This window comes from Sciurus vulgaris (genome assembly GCF_902686455.1).
Source record: "Sciurus vulgaris genome assembly, chromosome: 2".
NCBI lineage: Eukaryota > Metazoa > Chordata > Mammalia > Rodentia > Sciuridae > Sciurus > Sciurus vulgaris.
This window is the reverse complement of record NC_136462.1, coordinates 104,444,344-104,450,178: the sequence shown is the minus strand read 5'-3', so window position 1 is coordinate 104,450,178 and position 5,835 is coordinate 104,444,344. Positions and strand designations below refer to the sequence as shown.

The 5,835-nt window shown below is 37.5% G+C and overlaps 1 pseudogene across 1 annotated transcript; it reads right to left on the bottom strand.

Annotated features, from left to right (window-relative positions):
• Nucleotides 1-2,280: 2,280 nt before the first annotated feature.
• On the bottom strand, nucleotides 2,281-3,317 carry LOC306653123 (small ribosomal subunit protein uS2-like; annotated as a pseudogene). The gene has a single exon. The product of its transcript is annotated as a small ribosomal subunit protein uS2-like (transcript).
• Between the last annotated feature and the right edge of the window lie 2,518 nt (nucleotides 3,318-5,835).

The following is a 5,835-nucleotide window of genomic DNA, read 5'->3' as shown; positions in this document are numbered from 1 at the left end:
ATAAACGTTGGTACATAATAACCATTGGGACCACTGCCCTCCTATAACCCTTAACTCAGCAATTTAGATATTAACCAGAAGGACCTAGTAGAGATGGTCACATGACATTATTTGTCTATCGCTTTACCGCAAAAATAATAAAAATAGTCTTAGGTCATATAGAGTTTAGATATTAAGGAAATAAACATTGTATTAGCTGATTGACATAATTAGATATTTTTAAAATAATTGTGATTAAGTAAGGATAATCTGTAAGGTTACTGTTTTCTCATAATCTTTCGGTAAAAACAATTTCTGCCTATGCTTTGGAAACTTCTTTGATTTTATTAATCATAAGCCTGTTATCAAAGCCTGAAGAAAAATGTATATAAACCCAGCCTTCCCCAGAATAAAGTGGGATTGATTGCACCAGAACTAGAGTCTGTGTCTTTCATTCTCCATCCATCGCCGACGCTGTCTCCCGCACCCCGTTTACCAGTATGGAACCCATGAACTCCTGCTAGGGCTGGACCCCGGCACCCAATATTGCATCACAAAGCCCTAGAAAATGAAGAACAAGTCAACAACAAAAGCAGTAGAAGGCAGGAAATAATTCAAATCAATTGAAATCAATGAAATTGAAACAAAAGAAACAACCCTAAAAAATTGATAAGAAAAAAGTTGGTTCTTTTAAAAAAATAAATAAAATTGACAAGCCCTTTGCTACACTAATGAAGAGAAAGAAAGAGGAAACTCAAATTACTAAAATTTGTGATGCAAAAGGAAAAAAAATTACAACAGACAGTACTGAAATACAGATGGCACAAAAGTCAACTCAAAATTGATTAAAGACATTAAAATAAGACCAGAAACTTGCAACTGCTAGAAGAGAACATAGAAGAAACACTCCAATGTATAGGAAAGGGCAGCAACTTCTTCAATAGAACTCCTATAGCTCAGGAAACAATACCAACTATCAATAAACAGGATACCATCAAACTAAAAAATCTTATGTACAGCAGAAGAAACAATAGCATGAAGAGAAAACCTACAGACTGGGAGAATATATTTGCAAGCTACTCTTGTGATAGAAGATTAATACCCAGGATACATAAAGAACTCAAAAACTTTAACACCAAAAAAAAAAAAAAAATTCAATAAATGAGTAAGTGAGCTGAAAGCACACTTCTCAAAAGAAGTACAAATGGCCAACAATTATATGAAAAAGTGTTCAATATCATGAAATCAAAACTAGCCATCATGAAATCAAAACTGCACTGAAATATTATATTACTCCAGTTAGAGTGACAATCACCAAGAATACAAATGACAATGCTGGTGAGGATGCAGACAAAAAGAAATTTTTTTTTTACTTTATTTATAGTTATACATGACAGTAGAATGTATTTAGGCAGAATATGCCTACATAAAGAATATCTTGTTCTATTAGGTCCCCACTCTTGTGGTTATACATAATGTGGAGTTACCCTGGTTGTATATACAAAAAACAAGCTAGGAAAGCTATGGCCATTAATTCTACTGCCCTTCCCATTACCCTCTCCACTCTCCTCCCTCCGTTACCCACTGTCCAGTACAATCTATTTCTTTTATTCCCCTTCCAAATCTCCCGTTTTGGTTAGCATCCACAAGTCAGTGAGAACATTCAGTCTTTGGTTTTTTGGGATTGGCTTATTTCACTTAGCATGATATTCTCCAGTTCCATCCATTTACCAGCAAATGCCATAATTTCATTCTTCTTTATGGCTAATATTCCATTGTTTTTATATACCATATTTCCTTTATCCATTCTTCCGTTGAACCTTGTTTCTATAGCTTGGCTATTGTGAGCTGAGCTGCTATAAACATGAATGTGGCTGCATCACTGTAGTATACTGATTTTAAGTCCTTTGGGTATAGACCAAGGAGTGGGATAGCTGGGTCAAAGGGTGGTTTCATTCCAAATTATCTGAGGAATCTCCATACTACTTTCCAGAGTGGTTACACAAATTTGCAGGCCCACCAGCATGTATAAGAGTACCTTTTCCCCACGTTCTTGCCAACATTTCTTGTTTCTTGTGTTCCTTATAACTGCCATTCTGACTGGAGTGAGATGGAATCTCAGTGTAGTTTTAATTTGCATTTCTCTAATTGCTAGATATGTTGAGAATTTTTCATACATTTTTGACCATTTGTATTTCTTCTTCTGTGAAGTGTTTGTTCAGTTCCTTTGCCCATTTATTGATTGGTTTGTTTATTTATTTATTTTTAAGAAACTGGTCATTATTTTCCATAACATTATTTACATTTTGCTTAATAAGTGTCTGCAGAACAGCTCAAGACCGCTCAGTGGTTGTTCCTACCCACTCAGTAGCCTGAGCAGTGAGAGCTGCAGACCAGTCTTCAGTGGCTGGCTGGGCACTCCAGTCTTTAGTAGGGAACTGCTGGATAGGCACAGAGGGTACCTGCACACACTCAGACCAGTCTGCAACCTCAGGTTGAGCAGCAGTGAACTCAGGAGCTGGAGCAGTCCATTCACCCTGAAATTCCTCGTTGGTTACAGCTTTTTCAGCAGCAGCCTGCTCTTCCTTTTCAATCTCTTCAGGATCTCCGTAGAAGTAGAGATCAGGCATGACCTCCCACACGTGTTCAAGGGAAATGGTGCCACACATGCGCAGAACTTCTCGGGCCAGCATCCACATCAGACCCACAGAATGAGCTCCCTTATCGTTGCATGGAATGGCAATGTCCACGTAGCACAGAGGAGAGTATGTTACACAGATTGACATAAGATGCTTCCGTAAGAGGCGGGTGGGATCAGCAACCACCAGAAGACGTGGCTCCCGGAAGGCTGCCTGGATCTGGTTAGTGAAGGTTCCAGGAGTGAAGCAGCCAGCAACAGGAGTGGCTCTGGTGGCAGCAGCAAACTTCAGCACAGCCCGCTGGCCAGTATTCCTAGAGGATATGACACTGACATCAGCCGGGTTTTCCATGGCAACAATGGCATGAGCTGCCAACAGGAGCTTCTCCCAGGTCCTGTTCAGATTTATGATGTATATGCCATCACTTTTCCTTTTGTAGATACATTGTTCTACCTGGAAATCAAGGTTGGTGCCACCTAAGTGGGTTCCTGAAACAAGGAATTTGAGGACATACTCTTCCTTCATTTGCAGGACATCAAGGGCTCTGGACATTGTGACAGTTTCCCTTTAAGGTATGATGGGAATCAAGAACGCCATAGGGAACCCTCCCTGGGTAGTGTGGAAAGGCTATTTATTTTTCTGGTGTTCACTTTTTTTGAGTTTCTTGTATATTTTGGAAATTAATGCCTTCTCTGAGGCACTGGTGGTGAAGATTTTCTCCCAATCTGTAGGATCTCTGTACACATCCTTAATTGTTTCCTTTGCTGTGAAGATTTTCAGTTTGATACTAACTCATCTATTGATTCTTGATTTTACTTCTTGTACTTTAGGAGTCTTGTTGAGGAATTCAGTTCCTAAGATGACATTTCAGAGAGTGGGCCTACTTTTTCTTCTGGTAAGTGCAGGATCTCTTGTCTAATGCCTAGGTCTCTGATCCACTTAGAATTGAGTTTGGGGCAGGGTGAGAGATAGGGATTCTATCACCACACATCCTTCACACATCCTGTCAGAGGGATGGGCTGGCTGTGAACTAATTGATAAGAAAATTATTTATCATCAAGAAAACAGGATAGGGTGGAGTTAAGCAAGCCATTTTGCTCTAGCGGATAACTGGCACATCCAGGGCCTGCAAACTTAAGCAGTGAACCAACCTGCAGGGAAATCACATACTCCAGGAAATCTGGAACAATATTTCATAATTGTCAGTTCCTGAGGGCCAGATTTCTGTGTCTAATGGTTCAACCAAGCCAGGTTTTATTTGCTGGCCATGGATGATGCCCTGCATCTCCTCCTTTTTTTTTTTTTTTTTTTTTTTTTTCCTTTTTTAAATGCAAGTGATGGGCAGCTACTTCAAGGTCCCAAGTGTTGGTTCTGAGGGTATAACAACCTATTATCATGATACAAAAAAGAATTAGTAGCAAACATATCATTCCAATAATATACCAGGTAGAGTGTTTCAACATATTTCCAGGATCAAAGCCATTCAATTCATGAAGTATTTGATCAGCTAGAGATGCAGGGTCCATGAGACCATCAGGATATTTTCAATATCCTGGATGTGATGAAGTAACTCCATATGATCCAGACTATTACTATTGCTATGTCAAATGTCCACTAGATGATTCTTAATTATCTCCCAGTCCCATTGGGAAATATTTGGCTGTAGAAACACAGACATGCTTATAGTCATCATGGCATTTAAACCTTTGTTTAAATTGGAAAGCAGAAAGCTCATTACTGATATTTGTAATAGTAGCTGTTAAAGCATTTAATTTGATCTCATTTTATCAATACTTAACTTCCAGGGGCCACAGCATCTTGACAGAATGAACTATGCCCCTAGATATAGTAGTGAATGTAGGATAGAAGCCTGAAAGAATAAATAAAAATATATAGGACCCAAATTATCATCAAATAAGAAATAACTGTTAGAATGTAAATGTGAATTACTGATCTTTCTAGTGTAACATCCATCAGTTTGCTGGGTTCTAATTTGGTCTTCATTACATGGTTACTAGTAGTGCAGAATAATACTCAATAATTAGGGAGTAGTCTAAATTACATGGAGTTTCAAAAAATCAGAACTATTGTATATCTAATCTTGTTTTGTATTCTGAAAATAGTTTTAAATAACTCAACTATTTGTCTAGTTTCTTAGATCCTCCATTGTATTAAAAATTCAGATTAAACATGGTTGCTCGTAAATTCTTTTCAAGAAGTAAAAGGGAAACACATTGAGTGGCAGTGCTGTCACATTGAGCCTTCCTGGCTTTGGACCATCTAGAGGAAGAGACATTCTGATGTAACTGTCTTTTATCAGATTTTGAAGATCAATCCAAAACATATCCACCACTTTTAGATATTTTATGTTGCATTGGCAAGACATTTGTACATTTCCTCCATTTAGGAAAGGTGCCAAATTCTATTGCAGATCAATTAAGGCAGTGAGATATTGGTGGATATTTCGTGGAAATGGCTATCTTGTTATGGAAAAGTCCCATTTTAATAACTTTTTAAACATAATCTTAAGTTCCAAGGGCCAGTATGATTGACTGGTCTAGGTACTCCGTATGCTGTCTTTTCTTCAAAAGTTACCTTTGAATAACCACCATATTTGTCATGGGACCAACACATAGGTAATTTCCCATTGTAGCCAGTATAATTAAATCCAGTAGCATGAATAGATGTAATACATTTATCTGTAAAATCTCCAGTCATATGAATACCATTAGTAGATAGTGGGATGGATTCTCCAGTGCACATTCCTGAATGTATTAAAGGTGGATCTAGGAAATAGGCCTAATAAGTTTCCCCATGAATTTCACTTACCTGACAAAATAATTTTGTGAGATTTAGTGGATTTATATAGGGGTCTGTTTCCCTTTTTTATTTTTTAAAATTGTAGAAAATTTTGAAATAAGCTGGAGTATGATTAGCCTTAAATTGTAGACAATAGCCTAGCCCTGTACAAGTATTCAAACCATAAGAAGTGACTTAATAAACATTTTTATTTGGCCAAGAAAATTAGCAAAAGTTACTGATTGTTAAGTCGGTATTAAACTAAGGAAGGCATTATAGTAAAAGAAGGCCTAGTTTTTACCTAATATGTGATTTGATTTTGTCTCTAGTAGTGGGCTGAGTGACAGTTATAAAATGGAGTCAGTATAAATATTGAAAGTCAGTTTTACAACTTGTCTTGTAGATAATGACCTTATTA